Raw genomic sequence first — 19,099 nt, forward strand, 5'->3', positions numbered from 1 at the left:
CTGCTGCTTCCCCATTGGCTGAGGCGCTCGCCAATCCTGGTGAAGCGGCCCGGTGAGCGGGCCCTGGTTGGTGGAGCCGGCGCTGAGCCCCCCTCCTGCTCCGGCCGGGCCCCCCGCCGGGAGGGGGCGTGGCCGCGGCCGGGGCCCGGCCGGAGGCGGCGTCGTTGGCGCCGCTGCGTGCGGTGTGGTGCGGGGCGGGGGCGCCGGGCGGCCGCGGCGCGGCGGGACCATGGAGCGCGGGGCGCAGCCCCGGCGCCGGCGGCGGAACCGCGGACCGGTGAGTGCGGGCTGCGGCAGGCCGGGCTTCTCTATCCTGGCCCCTTCCCTGTCGGCTCCGGGCCGGGCGGCTGCCCCGGAGGAGGGGCGGGCGCGGGCCGGGCCCCCGCAGCCCCGCGGCCAAGTGAAGTTGCTGCATCGCGCTGGGCGCGCTCGGGCGGGCGGCAGGGCCCACTGCGGGCCGCGGCGCCGCCCTGCGCCTTGCCTTGCAGCCCGGCTGCATCCTCTTCGCCGGCTCCCGCGCCGGCCGGGCTTCCCGCCGTCGCGGCGCGGCCCGGCGGCCGTTCTCTCCCGCGCCGCCCCACTGCCCTCGGTCCCCGGCGCTGCGCGGTACGCGCTACCCGGGCTGCGGGGCCGGCGCGCGCCATCCCGGCCGCTGGTGACGCCCGGGCCTCCGCTCGTGCCCCACGCACGACGCCCGGGGCTGCCCCGCGTCCGGGACCTTCCCATCCTTCCAGGCTCCGCGCGCCCTCGTCCATATCGGGCCCAATCTCGCGTGCCCCCCGCCCCGGGGTCCGGCCCTCTCCACCCCCAGCTTCGCCCTCTGCGCCCCAGGGCCCCCGCGCCCCGTGCCCCTTCTCCCGGGGCTGCGGGCCCGCAGGGCTCCCGGCCTCAGCAGCCAGGCTTGGCTCTCCGAGAGCAGGGAAGGGGTCGGGCAGCCCGCGAGTGGCGCGCTGCTGGGCGAGGGGAGAGGGCTGCGCGCCCGGAGCCGCTTCGCCTGGATGGATCGTCCCCGGGAGACTTTCCCTGCGCGGCGGGCGGGGGCCGCGGCGCCTGGCTCTCGCGCCTCCTCTGCGCCAGAGCTTCAAGAGAGTGGAAAACCTTTTCCTCTCCGTCTGTGGTGCTTACGGGCAATGGCGATTTCTTCTTCGTTGAGCCTCTCTGTGAGGGATAGTTCCCGGGTGGAGAGCAGAGTTCTTAATTATTAAGAAACTAAGCGATGGGCTTAGGGATAAGTGGGAGCATATCATTTTCTTAGCTTCTGTTGAATGAAATAGGATTTTTTTTTTCTCCTTTGGGGATTGATTTTAAATTCGCAGTTACTACCTGCAGTAATTTTTGCATTCTTAAAAACTGAAAATTAAAAAAGGCTAGTTTTTGCTTTGAAGCTGTCCAGATGAAATGCATAATGGGGCATGAAATTTTAACCGGATTCGGAATCCACATTTTATAAGGGCAGGGGTTAGCCATTTGAAATATTTTGCATCTTAAAAGTTAGGTTTAGCTAAAACTTAAAATGTTTGCTTCTCTATCAAAAACTAAGTTCAAAGCGTTGTAATTGACTTATTTTTCTATTGCTTCTCGGGCAAATTCTATTGAACATTGGTTGCTTGTTTTTGTATATGCTTGACCCAGCTTTCCTTTTCTAGCAGTGAAACAATGCAGTGATTCTTTAAAGCTAGTTCTTTTATCTACTTGAGAGGTTAAACAAAAGAAAGCTGGGTTTGACCTTTCCCATAGGCATTTCTTATTGTGTGTCTGGTCTCCACATAGTACTCACTTTTCTTCGTTTTTAGAGATCTCCTTAGTTTATGTTCACGAAAGTTGACTTTTCAGATGTTTGAAGCTCACTAGGTTGGAAAGTTTGATTGACTTACATATTTATGGTCTGACCGGTATTCAGGGTTTTCTTAAAACATTGGAAAGAAGCTTGTTCTGGAACTATCTACACATAAAAGTTGTTCTTGCACTTCCAGTTGCTGACGTGACGTTGCTTTATAACATTGTTTTATTTGTTTGCTTAAAATTTATGGCCTAATAGTCAATGATGTGCTCACTATTTTTAAAAATTCTGAAAATAAAAGTGGAACACACTTTGCTAAGTGGTCATGCCAACATTGTGGCCTCCTATTTGTTCTCAGTGTGTCTTTGTAGACGTACTTTAATTTACACTTCCCATAGAAACCTGCCTGTGGCAGATAACCATTTGGTTATTGGAAGGTTTCTGTTAAAACAGTGCCCTGTTCTAAGTATTAAAGGAATTGTCCGTACTAGTGGGCCAGTGATAGTGGTCTCCTTTTAGAGTTCCGAGAACTTCCTTTGAAGAATACTCACAGATTATGTTTTCCTTTCATATACTGTTATCATTTCTTATATTTTCCTCTTCTTATTGCCACTCTTGTCCTGTTTCTTTCTCCAGAGGTAGCCATACTTAATGTTATGGGGTATAGCCTTCCAAACTTTTTTCAGTAACCTTTTTTATTCAAAAGCCATTTAGTGACTGCCTGCTAAGTACCAGGCACTATTTTAATACTAGTGATTGCAGAAATAAGAGATGGGAGCTTTCACGATGTGCTTTCACTGTGCAGTGCAGTAGGTGCTGTGGAAGAGTCAGTCAGCAGTGAGGGCTGTGGAGCATCACATGATGACCTAATCCATTCATTCCCTGGCTTTATTGATTCAGTGTACTTCAGAGTTTATAATATGTGCTGGGGATGCAGAGATAAACAAGGCAGATACCTCTGTCAGCCTCAGAGGAGCTTACTGTTCAGCTTGGTTCTCTGACAGTTTTAACCATTGGTCGCAAGGCAGTGTAGGATAAGTGCCCTGAGAGGGGCCAGCTACAGGAGCTCATAGGATGCTTACAAACCCAAGCTTAGGGACTATTCAGAAATGAGAAAAGCCTCCAGGAGAAGTAGGAGAGAAGGAATTGGTCAAAGTCTGGGTTGAAGAGAGAGTGTACAAAGACTTGTCGGGGAGGTGATGCATGAGAGCAGCTAAAAACAAAATTTAGTATCCTGGTCCGGTAGAGTGCAAGGACAGGAAGGTGGCAAGAGATGAGACAGGAGAAGTAACTAGGGGCCAGGCCACATAGGGTCTTGTGATTTCTGTTATCAGGAGTTCGGATTCCTCTATGGACAGTAGGAAATGGTTGAAGAATTCTGAGCCAAAGAAGGACGTGATCAGATATGCCCTTTGGAGAATGGATAGAAGGAGGCAAGGCTGGCAGGAGGGAAATTTGAGGAGATAGAATTGCTGGGACTTGGTTGTTGGTTGGTGTGTGTATGTGTGTGTGTGTGTGAGAGTGATGGCGGAGTTGGGAGAGGGAGGAGTTCAGGGCAGTGCCAAGTTCTGTCTCAGTGGTTGGGTAGATGACGGTACTGTCCTTAGGGAGCAGGAGGGCCAGCGGCAGCCATTTTGGGGAAAAGATGGTGGGTTACACTTGGCCTTGTTAATTTAAGGTGCCTGTGGGACACTGTGTTCAGTTGGCCACATTAGGGATCTGGGTATCAGGAGTTGTCTGGACTGGAGAGACAGATTTGAGAGTTCTAGCACCACATTTCCTCAACTATTTGCTGAGGTGCTGGAGTGAACTCACAGGAAATTAAATTGTTGAAAGAAACACAGCAATACGTAACGTCTTTCGAACCCTGTGGAAACTACTAGCTCGAAGTAGTTGACAGTTTCTATAGTAAGTTTTGCTATATTCCTTTCAGTGATGTCATCTTTGTAAAGCTGGGTTTTCAGTGGTTGCTGTTCTTTGTGAAGGTCAGTGTGGAACAGGAAATAAGGAAGGTGGTATCTAGTCTGACTCCAAGGTTTTAGAAATGGTAAGATGCTCCACACATGCGCACATAGCATTAGTAAATACTTGAGGTTTATTTAGAATGAAATAAAAATACCTATTTTCTCTCAATTGATTCTCTCAATTGAAGTGTACTTTTTTCAAATGGATGCTAAGTTGTTGGGGCATAAATACTTAAGTTATTTGAACTTATCTAATGATTCCATTAATCAAGAAGCATTTCTTTTGGCCTGAGACAATAGGTGCAGGAGGAAAAGGGACCCGAGACTTTACTCCATATATCTCCACAGTGACATTAACTTTATTTTACAATATGCATTATTAATGCATTACTGAACTACAAAACTCCTGTGTTTCCAGCATAAAATTAAGTCATAGGTACAGAACCAGCCGTGAAGAAGAAGGCATGGACTCAAGCAGCTTTTGGTTCCAAATGCCCAAGGGCAGGTCCTGCCTTGGGCATCCCTCTTGGCTGAGGTTCTCTTGGACCATGGCCTTCAAGCCACCATTCATGCCCCCAGCCCCCATCCTTCTCAGTCTCAATGTGGACACATGGTCTCCTGCCCAGCTTTTATACAGAAGAGTTCCTCCGATCTCGTTCTACACCACTCCTTTTTTCACTCATACATGCTTCCTGAATAATTTCATCTACTCCAACAGCCTCCATTAACAAATACAGGCAAAAGTAGAGGTTCTAGAACTTTCCCTGTTCACTGCACCATGAGGCCATGGTCCAAGAGAACCTCAGCCAAGAGGGATGCCAGGAGGTCATTAGTGATATAGGTGGTGACATGGTGATGGGGGGGACAGGAGTGAGATGGCCAGTTTGTAAGAGGATTTAATAGTTAGTGGGAGCAGAAAGTGGAGGCAGTGTGTGTGGACAACTCTTAATAAGTGTGGTGGTGAACGGTGGCTGTAGGAGGGTGGGTAAAGGGGGGACCTTTTTAATTTTTTTATTGATGTTTTAATAGTTTTTAACATTGTAAAATTTTGGGTTGTACATTTTTGTTTGTCCATCACCATATATATGACTCCCTTCACCCCTTGTGCCCACCCCCCACCCCCCACCCCCATTGCCCCTGGTAACCACAATGCAGTTTTCTCTGTCCATGAGTTGGTTTATATTCCACATATGAGTGAGATCATACAGCATTTGTCTTTCTCTTTCTGGCTAACTTCACTTAACATAATACCCTCCAGGCCCATCCATGTTGTTGCAAATGGGACGATTTTGTCTTTTTTTATGGCTGAGTAGTATTCCATTGTATATATATACCACATCTTCTTGATCCAGTCATCAGTCAAGGGACACTTAGGTTGCTTCCACTTCTTGGCTATGGTGAATAATGCTGCAGTGAACGTAGGGGTGCATAAGCCTCTTTGGATTGTTGATTTCAGGTTCATTGGATAGATTCCCAGTAGTGGGATGGTTGGATCATAGGGTATTTCTATTTTTAATTCTTTGAGGAATCTCCATACCGTTTTCCATAGAGGCTGCACCAGTTTGCATTCCCACCAGCTGTGTATGAGGGTTTCTGTTTCTCCACATCCTCTCCAACATTTGTTGTTTTTTGTCTTGGTGATTATAGCCATTCTAACGGGCGTGAAGTGATATCTTAGTGTTGTTTTGATTTGCATTTCCCTGATGATTAATGGTGTTGAACATCTTTTCATGTGCCTATTGGCAATCTGTATATCTTCTTTGGAGAAGTGTCTGTTCATTTCCTCTGCTCATTTTTTGATCAGGTTGTTTGTTTTTTTATTGTTCAGTTGTGTGAGTTCTTTATATATTATGGAGATCAACCCTTTGTCAGATGTATGTTTTGCAGATATTCTCTTCCAGCTGGTGGGTTGTCTGTTCATCTTGATTCTGGTTTCGTTTGTCTTCTAGAAGCTCTTTAATCTGATAAAGTCCCACTTGTTTATTTTTTCTGTAGTTCCCCTAGTCTGGGTAGGCATGTCATCCGAAAAGATTCCTTTATGACCAATGTCAAATAGTGTGTTGCCTATATTTTCTTCTATGAGTTTTATAGTTTTAGGTCTCACCTTCAGGTCTTTGATCCATTTTGAGTTAATTTTTGTGAATGGCGATAGCAGATGGTCCACTTTCATTCTTTTGCATGTGACTGTCCAGTTTTCCCAACACCATTTATTGAAGAGACTTTCCTTTCTCCATTGTATGTTCTTAGCTCCTTTGTCGAAAATTAGCTCTCTGTATATGTGTGGTTTTATTTCTGGGCTTTCAATTCTGTTCCATTGATCTGTGTGTCTGTTTTTGTACCCGTACCATGCTCTTTTGACTACTGTTGCTTTGTAGTATGTTTTGAAGTCAGGGATTGTGATGCCTCCTGCTTTGTTCTTTTTTCTTAGGATTGCTTTAGCTATTCGGGGTCTTTTGTTGCCCCATATGAATTTTAGTATTCTTTTTTCTATTTCCGTGAAGAATGTCATTGGGATTCTGATTGGGATTGCATTGAATCTGTAGATTGCTTTAGGTAATATAGACATTTTAACTGTGTTTATTCTTCCAGTCCACGTGCATGGGATATCTTTCCATTTCTTTATGTCATCATCGATTTCTTTCAATAATGTCTTGTAGTTCTCATTGTATAGGTCATTCACCTCCTTGGTAAAATTTATTCCTAGGTATTTTGTTCTTTTTGATGCAATTGTAAATGGTATTATCTTTTTGAGCTCTCTTTCTGTTAGTTCATTATTAGCCTACAGAAATGCAACTGATTTTTGTAGATTGATTCTGTACCCTGCAACTTTGCTGTAGTTGTTGATTATTTCTTATAGTTTTCCAACGGATTCTTGAGGGTTTTCTATATATAAAATCATGTCATCTGCAAATAGTGAGAGTTTCACTTTTTCATTACCTATTTGGATTCCTTTTATTCCTTTTTCTTGCCTAATTGCTCTGGCCAAAACCTCCAGTATGGGGGGACCTTTTTTTTTTAATTAAATGGAGGGATATGACCATGTTCAAGAACCAGGCGGGAGAGGGTGCTAGAGAGAGATCCAGTCAGTTAGTGGTTTCAGGGTTTCCATTGGATTTAGCCCTGGGGTATAATTACTGATTTTGTCAAGAGGAGTCTCAGGGGAGCCTTATTGCTGTGGATTAAGGAGTGAATGTGCCAAGGGGGGAGGCTGGTCAGGGTAGGCAGTTCTTTCTAAGACTTGATGATGAAGAGCAGAGAGGGGCATTCACTAGAGAGGGACATCTGGTGCAGGGTGATTTTTTTTTTTTCTTTTAAACAGTGACTTTATTTTCTCTTATTAAAAAAATATTTTTAAGATGCTTTCTTCCTTCCTTCCTCAAGGCATGCTTTTCTTAGGACTGGTTGGTCCTTCTCAGGGTGCGTTCCCTGGGCATGGCCTTGCCTCTTTGTAGGTCCCTGTTTCCTCTGGAGGTCGTATTCTGTCTATGACTGTCCTCTGTTGCTGCCCTGTTCTCAGGGAATCCTTTCTCCTGTCAGTGCTTTCTCTGCTGCTTCCCTCAAGGCCTGTTTGTTTGTTTTGTATCAGAGCCCGTCCTCCCATCTTAATGGATGTCCCTAGATTAGAATGTTTTTCCATACTCAGAGTTCAGTCTTAACTGTTCTGTTTCTTCTTCCCCTACTCTTTGGGGTTAGCTCTTTTCTTCCACTGACTTTTTTTTTGTTTTTTTTAATTTTGAACATCCCAAACATCCCAGGAGATTTTCTCATCTTTCAGATCTACTAGAGCTTCTAGGCCTTGACTCTGAGCTCAGCATCTGGGATCATTTCTTAACTTTTTACTTGTGAAATTTTCTCTTGCACCTGTTCTTAGGATGCCCTCTGACCTCCTGGAGCAATGGCCTTGAAATTAATCTAAAGATATCTTCTCTTGTATTATATATTCTTGAACTTTTTCAGTGTTTTACTTAATTTTTTCTTTCTTTTAGTTTTTGCTTATGTTTCCTTTCAGTTGGTCCACAAATGTTTGAATGCTTACTATGTATCATTCTAGTTACTGGCGATAACAGTGTTGATATGACCCAGCTCTTGTCTTCAAAAAGCTAGAGAGGTAACAGAGGGTGAATTGTCTGGCTAACTAACTGTAAACTCCTTGTGGGCAGGAGCCAGACAGCATGGTGACTTGCACACAGTCAGTGCTTGATAGGTGTGTTCTAGCTTTGTCAAGTACCCTCATAAATGGGTGAAGACTGCTGTTAGCTCATAACCTTAGCTCACAGGGATAGCAGTGCCTTGTCGCCTCCAGCTGGCCGTCTGCCTACAGCCTTTGTGATCTTTGGTCTTTGAGTACTACTGTTTTCTAGCAATTGAAAGCCACATTGAATTTTTAAAAGTTGTGGTCCCGTGCATGCTGAAGATTTTGTTGCCATGTTGCAGTGGTTCCATTTTAGGTCATCTCATAGCATCCTCTCATTGAGTGCTGTTATCAATTTTGTGTACTTGAACAGTTCAGTGAATTATATTGCAATATAAAAGTATGGGTGTGATTGTGAACTAGAATCCATGTGGCCATATTTTATCAGCTAAATGGATGAATGGTGTATTCTTTGTACATAGTAGATCCTCAACAAATGTTTTTTCATTGAATATGTCATGTGTTTTGATTCATGACCATGTAATAAGACGAACACTATCACGACTATGTAATTTTAAAAACTTAGTCTGAGTCGTTTTGCCCTACTAATATCACGCTTATTTTTTCAGCCCCTCAAAATATGTACACAACAGGTCGTTTTGTTTCTTGCCTGTTTTGCTGTGTAGTCTTGTGTTAGGGAGTTACTGAGGCAGAGTTCAGCCCTGAATTGGCTTTGTAGCTCTTTGCTGGCCCATATTCTTTCCTAGGTTTAGAATTAATGCTTATGGAAAGGCTTGTGGATTTAAATTGCTCCCTGTGGTGCATGGAAGAAATAGTGTCTAAATGCTTAGGGAGTAAAGTATCTAGTCCAAATTGAGGGATGACATTCACCAGAAAGTAGAGAGAGGGAGAAGTTTATGCTTATGTTTGTATCATTCTGAGAGAGGCTGTTGCACAGCTTACAATGAGGAGGAACAGACTTGCTTTCCATCTCTTCAAAAGTAAGATCTTAATTTTAGGGAGAATATTGTAACTTTCTAATCTAGAACACATGTCCATTTTCAATAGAAATAGAAAAATACATTTTGTTTTATAATCAACCCTGTAGAATTTAAAACATATCTTGGTTCTTGGTTTTCCATAGTATTTGTCTCCTATTTTTGTATGTCTTTTAGAGTTAATTCTCTTGGTTTTTGATTTAAATACCAGAAATACACATAAACCCCCCAATTCCCCAATCCTCAGCCTTCAGATTTTAATTACATACTGGAAACAACATTGTTTCCAAAATCTTTACTAAAATGTGAATTGTTCTTTGAGATATCCCAGGGAGGAAGATTATTAAACGTTACTCCTTTTTAAAAGTTAGCATTGTAATTTTGAATGGTTACAAGGCTTATCAGTGATAATGAAGTTCATACGTGAGCCATCATTCAAGTTTTTACAGCTTCTGTGCTGTCTGTCCATTGTGTTCTGTAGGCTAATTAAGAGCTGCTTCTGTTTCTGAAAGGTCCAGTTCCCGCCATTTTGGTTGTTAGTGCCATCCAGTCAATTCTGACTCCTAGTGACCCTGCGTACAGCAGAGCAGAACCCTGCCCGGTCTTTTTGCACCATCCTCTCATCTTCTGGTGCTATATCAGACAAGGCTCTGCTGCTATTCACAGGGTTTTCATGGCCAGTTTTTGGAAGTGGGTGGCCAGGTCCTTCTTCCTAGTCTGTCTTAGTCTGGAAGCTCTGCTGAAACCTGTCCACCATGAGCGACCCTGCTGGTATTTGAAATACCAGTGGCATAGCTTTCAGCATCACAGCAACTTAGAGCCGCCACAGTATGACAACCGACTGACAGGTGGTGTGGATCCCTGACCAGGAAACCAAAACAGGCCATGGTGGTGAGAACACTGAATCTTAACCACTAGACCACCCGTCCCTCATAGTACCCCTCTCAAAAAAAAATTATGGAAATGACAAAACCTCAGGGACATAATTTGAAAGAATTGTATAGGGATTAGGCATTAAAGGGTTTAGAACAGAATTGTCTTTTTAAGCTACATTTGTGGTTACTCTTTCTTGCTAGACAGGAGTTTAGAAGTTTGTGGTCTCATTTCTTAGGCTATTTGGTTTCTAAAGATTGTCAAATTTCATTTGAGACAAAATATATTGCTGTGCATTTTAATATTTACTCAGCATTCTTTCTCTTTTTGGACACTGGTATAGCTTAGGTCAACTATGTATAAGTGAAAGTTACAAATAGAGTTTTGTTTAAGTGGAATATGTACCTTATCCAAATTTTTATCCTTTGAGATGCTTGTGATTTTATTACACATGAACAATGGAGGATTGTCTTACTTGTCCTCCATTAAGTAAAGATTTGAATTAGTTTATAGGAAATACTTATGGCAATAAAGCTGAATATAAATAATGAGAATCAAAACTATATGAGGATCAGGAATTAAAACAGTAAAACCTATAGTTTCAACAAGATTCAAGCCTCCCAGGTCAGTGTTTTAGATGTAGTAGGCTAACGCTTTAATAATTGCAAGATTTCAGCCACTCAGCACAAGAAACATCTGTTTCTCACCCGTGTCGAAGCTTAGTGTTGGGGTCCCGTGGGGTAGTCTTCCACAGGCTGTTCAGGTCGTCAGGCTTTTTCCACCTTGTGACCCAGGTTCCAGTGGGAAGTGGGATGTGCTCAGTTCAGTTGGCAGATGGGAAGGGGAGAGACCTGTGGGAGGTCTGATGGGCCAGCACACGGTGCTTCTCGTCCCACTGGCCGCACTCATTCCTGCAGAGGGTCACACTAACATGGTTTATGTACTTTCTAGTGTACGAAAGCGCACGTTGCCTATCCTTCTGACAGCCATTCAGGAATAAAGTTAATCTCAAAGGGGTTTTTTGGTAAAAGATGTCTGGAAGCTAGCTTGAAGTTATCTTTTTTGATAAGCTTGGAGTGCTGGTATTTTGTGTTATTAATTAAAGGTAGCTTTAAAGACCAAGAACAGAGAGGTGGTTGATTAATTCAAAGTCAGTGTACTGCAAGATAAGCTTTTTCTAGAAGAGGGGTTGGTAAAGTATAGCCTGTGGGCCAAATCTGGCCTTTTGCCTAATTTGGAAAGAAAATTTTATTGGAACATAGATTTGCCCATTTGATTATGTAGTGCCTGTGGCTGCTTTCGGGCTACAAGGCAGAGTTGAGTGGAGCTAAGTAGTTTCAGCAGGGACTGTCTGACCTGCAAAGTGTAAAATATTTACTGTCTGACCCTTCACAGCAAAACTTCCCGATCCCTGTTCCAGAGGGTGAATTTCTGCACTTTATTATAGAGATCACATTCTAGTGGGGCAGAAAGATAATAAATAAACAACCTAAGTACATGTAGTAATGATGGCTATAAATAAAGAAGCAAGGAGGGAGAGTATCAGGGACTGCCATTTTTATAGTGTGGGCAGGGCAGCTGTCTCTGAAGTGACACTTTTTTTGTGTGTGTGTGAGGAAGATTGTCCCTGAGCTAACGTCTGTGCCCATCTTCCTGTATTTTGTGTGTGGGATGCCGCCACCAGCCTGGCTTGACGAGCAGTATGTAGGTCCGCCCCCGGGATCCGAGCCCGCAAATCCCAGGCCGCTGAAGTGAGCACGTGAACTTAACCACTATGCCACCGGGCCGGCCCTGAAGTGACACTTGAGCAGAGGTGTGAATGAAGGTGAAGGAGTGAGCCAGTCAGGCAGACATTTTGGGAAAGAGCTTTGTGGGGGAAGGAGTAGCAAGTGCAAAGGACCTTGAGGTGCAAGGAGGGCAGAGTGAGTAAGTGTGTATGTGTGTTGTGTGTGTGGTCATAGGGGTAATAAAGGGCCAGATCATGTGGGGCCTAATAGACCATGGTGGCACTTTGGGTTTTTTTCTGAGTGAGATGGAGAGTCATTGCAAGGTTTTGAGCAGGGACATGATATCATTTGACTTTGCTTTTGAAAGGATCACTTCTGTGTGGAGAATAGATTGTAGGGGACAAGAGTAGGAGGAGAGTGTAGGCATTGTAGATGCTGAGGATGTCAAGACGAACCAAACAGTTCCTGTCCTCCAGGGGCTGGTAGTGTAATAGCAGAGAACAAGTGAAAGGGACCCTGTGGTGTACTGCTGTAGGTGGAGGGGAAGAGGTGCCCTGGGATTGCATAGGAGGGTGCTTGATCCAAACTGGGAGATGACCTGAGAAAATGGTGGACACTAATCAAAACTGAGTTGGTGGCCATTCTATACCTGACCTCCGAGATTCTTGGAAAGAGCATGTGAACAGACGGCCAGATCATCAAAGATTCTAGAAGAGGTGGCGGCGGGTTTCAGATCATAGCAATTGCTCTCTGGAGCACTGTGAGAGAATGTTTCTAAGGCAGCATCGAGGCTCAGTGGGATACAGTGCAATGGGCACTGCAGGGGCAGGGATGATAATTGCCATCTTTGCCAGAGAGCAGGACCAGGGTAGTTTTAGATTGGAAAAATTAGTACCACAGGGCTGTAGAAAAGTTTTCTATTTTTCTATGGAATATACTGTAGGGTATTGCTAACTTTTCTCATGAGCCCAGCAGCATGAGTTAGTTGCAAAATGTACCTTGAGTAATTAAACAAATTGATCTGCTATCTGGAATTATTAGATGTGACCCGGTTAAACTTTGGAGGATGTCTGTAAAAATGATTTTTACCATTTTGGATAATAATTAGCTGAAAAAATTGCTGCCATTTTTTATTAGTGTAGAGGAGGTTATTCACCTTTCCATTTTCTATAATGAAGTATCTAGATCATCCAAAAAGAGTTTTAGTGATTATAATACAGTTTTTAAAAGAAGTAGGGAGAAGAAATAGATACATTCACAATCACAGGGGGAGTTTTTTTTTTTTTTTTTTACAGTATCTTTGTAACAAATAGAACAAAATTTGATAAGGATATAGAAGATCTGAACAACACAACTAATAAACTTGCCTTGTGGGTCTAGACATTGACCCTAACAACTGTGGAATGCACATTCTTTTTTTTTTTTTTTTGTGAGGAAGATCAGCCCTGAGCTAACATCCATGCCAATCCTCCTCTTTTTGCTGAGAAAGACCAGCCCTGAGCTAACATCTATTGCCAATCCTCCTCCTTTTTTTTCCCCAAAGCCCCAGTAGATAGTTGTATGTCATAGTTGCACATCCTTCTAGTTGCTGTATGTGGGACGCGGCCTCAGAGTGGCCGGAGAAGCGGTGCGTCAGTGTGCGCCCGGGATCCGAACCTGGGCCGCCAGTAGCGGAGCGGGCGCACTTAACCACTAAGCCACGGTGCTGGCCCTGGAATGCACATTCTTTACCCCTGCATGTGGATGTTCACCCAAGCTTTCGGCCTGCAGGGCAGAAGCAAGTCTCAGGATATTTCAGAGGATTGAAATCAAACAGAACAGTGTTCCCTAAATTAAAGTAAAATCAATAGCAAAATGTAACTAGAAAATCTTTTCTAAATAACCCACGGGTCTTAGAAGATATATTACAATGGGAATTAGAAAAATTGAGAAAATATTTTGATCAGAATTAATACAAAAATACTATATATTAAAATTTGTGGGGTACAGCTGAAGTCATACTTAGAGGAAAGTTTCTAGTCTTAAATGTATGGTAGGAAAGAAGAAAGACTGAAATTAGAAAAAGAACAGCAAACTAAACCCAGAGGATGTAGATGGACATTACAAGAGAAGAAATTAATAAAATAGAAAACAAATATACAGTGGAGAACACCTTAATGCTAGTTGTTCTTTTGAAAAGACTGATCACATCAGTAATTATTGAAATTAATCAATTTCAAAAAGATAGAGGCACAAGTAACCAATATCAGGAATGAAAAAGGAAACATCACAAAAGATTTACAGACATTAAAGATTTTTAACAAAATGTGCTAATAAATTTTAACTTTAGGTTAAATGGTCAAATTTCTACTTTCAGTGTGGTTTTGTTATTCATTTAAATAACACCTGGGTTCATCGTTTTAGTTTGTTTTCAGTTTTAGGTCTTTCCTGTCCTTGATTTGATTTGCTTTTCAACATAGTTTAACATGCTTCCAAAAATCAACACTATACAAAAAGGTATGCCCAGAGAAATATCACTCCTTCCTGTGTCCGTTTGACACTGCCTCTCTTATCCCCCTTGCACATAACTGACTTCACTGTTTTCTGGTTTTCTTTTGTGAAGTTAAGAAGATAGATGTATGTTTTCTTATTCCCCTTTCTTTCATAGGCAGAAGGTCATACACTATATATGTTTTGTTGTACTTGACGTTTTTCACTTAAAAATGTATCCTGGAAAGTACTCCATATCAGATCCTGGAGCCCTTCATTATTTTATTACTTTGTTTATTTTACAGGTGCGTAGTGCTGTGCACACTGTGTATGTATAATATCTTATGGTCACCCCGGCTTCTATGTTTGGATATTTAGGTAATTTCCAATATTTTGCAGTTACAAATAATGTTGCTATGAATAACCTTGTGTATATGTATTTTTGTATTGGAGGTTTAAAGGTTTTATATGGAGGGTAAAGTTCTTTTTTTTTTTTTTTTAAAGATTTTATTTATTTATTTTTCCCCCCAAAGCCCCAGTAGATAGTTGCATGTCATAGCTGCACATCCATCTAGTTGCTGTATGTGGGATGCGGCCTCAACGTGGCCGGAGAAGCAGTGTGTCGGTGCGCGCCCGGGATGCGAACCCGGGCCGCCAGCAGCGCAGCGCGAGCACTTAAACGCTAAGCCACGGGGCCGGCCCTGGAGGGTAAAGTTCTGAAAGTCGGATTTCTGGGTTGAATGATAAATGCATATGTAATTTTGTTAGATCTCTCTAAGTTCCCCTCTGTGGAGGTTGTACCATTTTTTTCTACCAGCACTGTGTGAGTGCCTGTGGTTCTGCACAAGCTTTTGAATTTTTCCCAATCTAGTAGGCGAGAAATTGGTTATCTTGGTATAGTTTAATTGCATTTCCCCTATTATGGCTGAACTTGAACATCTTTTCATATATTTAAAGGAAATTTTAACATTTTTTTGTGAGTTGTCTATTCAGATCTTTTGCCCATTTTTCTATGGGATTTCTGCTGTTTTTCCCTTCAGTTTTTAAAAGTTCTTTTTTGTCTTAGGAATAATAGCCTTTTATATGTGTTGTATAGTATAACTACTTTCTGCCAGTTTATTGTCTTCTGGCTTTTCTCATTGTGTTTTTTGCCGTGCAGAGATTTTATCTTCATATTGTCAAATTTATCAAGCTTTTCTTTTCTTGGGTATGAATTTTTAAGTCAAGCACAGAAAATCTTTCCCTACACCCCATGTTGTAGAGGGCTTCACCAATGATTTCTTCAAGAACTTGAGTAGTTTTCATTTTTAACATTTAGATTTCTTTTTTTTCATTTAGATACAATGTTTATTTTATTTTGTTTTTTTGCCTCAGTGACTTTCTTTTTTTTTAAATTTTTTGTTTATTGCAGTAACATTGGTCTATAACATTGTATATTTCAGGTGTACATCATTATACTTCTATTTCTGCATAGATTACGTCATGTTCACCACCCAAATACTAATTACAACCCATCACCACACACGTGTGCTGAATTATCCCTTTCGCCCTCCTCCCTCCCCCCTTCCCCTCTGGTAACCGCCAATCCAATCTCTGTCTCTAGGTGTAACATTTAGATTTCTGATACACTTGGTGTTTATTCTGGTATGTGGTGTGAGGAATAGATGTATCTTCTTTTAAATGGCAATTCAGTTGTCCCAACACCATTTGTATAGTCCACCTTTGCCGATTCTTTGAGATACCACCATTGTTACAAGATTTCTCTATGTAGGTTGGCTCTATTTTTGGGTTTTCTATTACATTCCATTGGTCTGCCTGCCTAGTCATGTGTTACTACCACAGTTTTAATCATAGAGCTTTGTTTTAATATTTGGTAGGGCTAGTTCTCCCTTACACCTCCTCCTTTTCAATGTTTACTAAGCTGTTGTGTGTGTGTTTTTCCATATGAACTTTAGTATCAACTTGTGTAGCTCCATAAAAAAGCTACTGAGTAATTTTTATTGGAATTGCATTATATTTATAAATTAATTTACGGAGAACTGACAATCTGATGAAGTTGTGATGTCTTAGCCAAGAACAGTGGATGCTCAAGTCTGATTTTTGTGCCTTTCGGGAGTGTATAAATCTACAGATTTCCTTATATAGGTTTTGCACGTTTCTTAAGTTTATTCTTTTCTGTTGCTATTGTAAATGGGATTTTCCTTTCCATTACATGTTCTAACTGGTTATTATTTGTGTATGTAAAGCCTGTTGTTTTTTCTTTGTTAATTTTATATCCTGCTACTTTGTTGAATTCTTTTATTTTTTGAGTTAGTTTTATTATTGATTCTTCTGGTTTTTCATGTTTACTATCATGTCATCAGCCAATGGCGAGTTTTATTTCTTCTTTTCCATTGTTCGTGCCTTTAATTGTTTTCTCTTGTCTAACTGCATTGGTGAATACCTCCAGGACAATATCAACCAGTAGGAGACATGGTGAACATATTTGCTTGGTTCTTGGCCTTAGTGGGAATGCCTCTAGTTTTTACTCACTAAGAGGTTGGCACTCATGTTCACTTGTGTGTGCGTACTTGGTGTTCTCTCTGTCTCTCTCTCTGTCTCAAGTCATGTTAATAAGTATTCATTCGTATTTATTCAAGAGATTTCTTTTTTAGGAATGGATGTTGAATTTTGTCAAGGGCTTTTTCAGCTTCCTTGGAGGTAATTATATGACTTTTTTCATTAGACTTATTTGTGTGGTGAATTATGTTACTAGATTTCCTAATACTGAACCGTTCTTATGTTCCTGGTATAAACTCTTAATGTGATGTTGGAGTCTGTTCTTTAATATTGTATTTCACATCTTTGCATCAGTGTTTATAAGTGGTATTGGTTTGTAATTTTCCTTTTTTTGGGCTATCTTATTCAGGTTTAGGTATTAATGTTATACTTGATTCATAAAAAGAATTTGGAAGTTACTCTTCTGTGTTTTAAAAGAATTTATGTAATATTGGGACTATCTGCTTTCTAAAGGTTTGAAAGAATTCCTCTGTGATATCATCTAGGTTTGATTCTTTAAAAATTTTTTTTGGTGGGTTAGTTCTTTGATAACTTTTTCTAGTTCTTCTAGAGAAATTAGTTGGTTTAAGCTTTCTGTCTCTACTGTGGTCCATTTTGATACACTGTATTTTCTTAAGAAATTATCTGTTTCGTTTAGGTTTTTAAATGTATTTGCATTTAAGTGAGCAGAGTAGTATTTTATGATTTGTATATTTTTTATATTTGTGTATTTGCTCCTTTTGTCTTTGATAAAATTAGAGTGCACTTCTATTCAGTTTTTTATTGTGGTAAAAAGTATATAACATAAAATTGACCATTTTAACCATCTTTAAGTATATAGTTCTGTGGCATTAAGTATATTCATTGTTGTGCAACTATCACCACCATCCATCTTCAGAACTTTTTCATTTTCCCATACCAAAATGCTGTACCGATTGAATAGTAACTCCGCATTCTCTCCTCCCCCACCCGCTGGCAGCCACCATTCTGCTTTCTGTCTTTAAATTTGACTATGCTGGGTACTTCATATAAGGGGATTCAGTTTTTTTTGAGAACCAAGATTTTTATTAATTTGATCTGTTCTCCTCTACCACATTAATTTTGGCTTTTATCTTTATAATTATCATCTTTATGCTTTCTTTTGGTTTACCTTATTCTCTTTCTAGCTTTTTGAGTTAGAAATGTAATTCATTTATTTACTTTAAAAAAAATTGATATAGGTGTTTAGGGCTCTGAATTTTCTTCTGATTATTACTTTAAATTCTTCCATGGACTCTGATATGTAATATTTTCATTATCATTATTTTTCACAGTTTCTGTGATTTGTTTATATAGTCTCTTTCATCCAAGAGTTCTTTAAATCTTTAGCTGGAAAGGTTTTTTTTTTGTATTTAATTTCTAGTTTTCTTCTTTTTAATTTGGTAAGTTATATTGATATTGATGCAGAAAAGTCTACACATCAGAAGTGTACAGCTTGGTGAATTTTCACAAAATAAATTCGCTTGTGAAACTAGCACCCAGAACATTACACTGTCCCCTTCAAGTCATGACCACCCAAATCTCAAAGGGCAACCACTATGCTGACTTCTAAATTGATGAGTTTGCCTGGTTTTCAATTTAGATCATTTTTATATATGGTTTTGTGTTTAGATCTTTTATTTAGTAATTTTGTTGACTTTGTCCATGTTGTTGCAAGTACTTGTAGGTCAGTCATTCTTTTTGCTGTTTGTTGTTCCATTGTGTGACTGTACCACGGTTCATTTATCCATCTCCTTTTGGAGGGCCCTTATATTGTGTACAGTGTTTTCTATTTCTAGTTTATTTTTGCATTGTGATTAGAGGATATTGTTTGTAATATTTCTATTTTATGACTATATTAATGATTTCTTTGTGCCTTAATATAGGATAAATGTTTTGTGTTTGTTCAAAGAAGGTATATTCTCTATTATTAGAGTGTAATGTCCAATATATGTCCAAAAAAACTATCTTAATGGTTATATTGTTTAGATCGTTTATTCTTGACTTATTTTTTCCCCCTTGACCTGTTTTGTATTGAGTGGTGTGTGAGTCTCTTATTTATAGTGAATTTCTGTTTCTTCTTGGATTGGCTGTAGTTTCTGTTATTTGGTTCATAGATATTAATAACATTTTTTTTCATGGTGAAATACAGCTTTTAGTGTTTGTCCATTTGAATACTTTTTTGTCTTAAATTTTATTTTGTCTGTTATGATTGCAACCTAATAGCTTCCATTTGCATGATAGGTTTTTGTCTGTCCTTTTACTTTTAGCCTTTTTGAATGACTGTATTTTGTCTGTCTCTTATATACAACATAGAATTGGACTTTGTTCTCTAAGCAAATTTGAAAATCTTTAAAATAGACAAGTTAAACTTATGCGCATTAATTGTTATAATTGATATGTTTGTTTTCTTTTCTTTTTTTTTTTTTTTTAAAGATTTTATTTATTTTTTCCCCCCAAAGCTCCAGTGGATAGTTGTATGTCGTAGCTGCACATCCTTCTAGTTGCTGTATGTGGGACTCGGCCTCAGGATGAACGGAGAAGTGGTGCCTCGATGCGCACCCGGGATCCGAACCCGGGCCACCAGCATCGCAGTGTGC

General features: G+C 40.9%; 1 protein-coding gene across 2 annotated transcripts in view; it reads left to right on the forward strand.

Moving 5' to 3' along the window:
* Positions 1-213: 213 nt before the first annotated feature.
* WASF3 (WASP family member 3) overlaps positions 214-19,099 on the forward strand; it is a 127,192-nt gene continuing 108,306 nt past the window's right edge. For both annotated transcript variants that reach the window (XM_058547887.1, XM_058547884.1), the window contains exon 1: positions 214-277. The gene's annotated coding sequence lies outside the window, so the exon portion shown is untranslated. The remainder of the gene's footprint in view (positions 278-19,099) is intronic.

This window comes from Diceros bicornis, chromosome 9 (genome assembly GCF_020826845.1).
Source record: "Diceros bicornis minor isolate mBicDic1 chromosome 9, mDicBic1.mat.cur, whole genome shotgun sequence".
In the NCBI taxonomy this organism is placed as follows: Eukaryota; Metazoa; Chordata; class Mammalia; order Perissodactyla; family Rhinocerotidae; genus Diceros; species Diceros bicornis.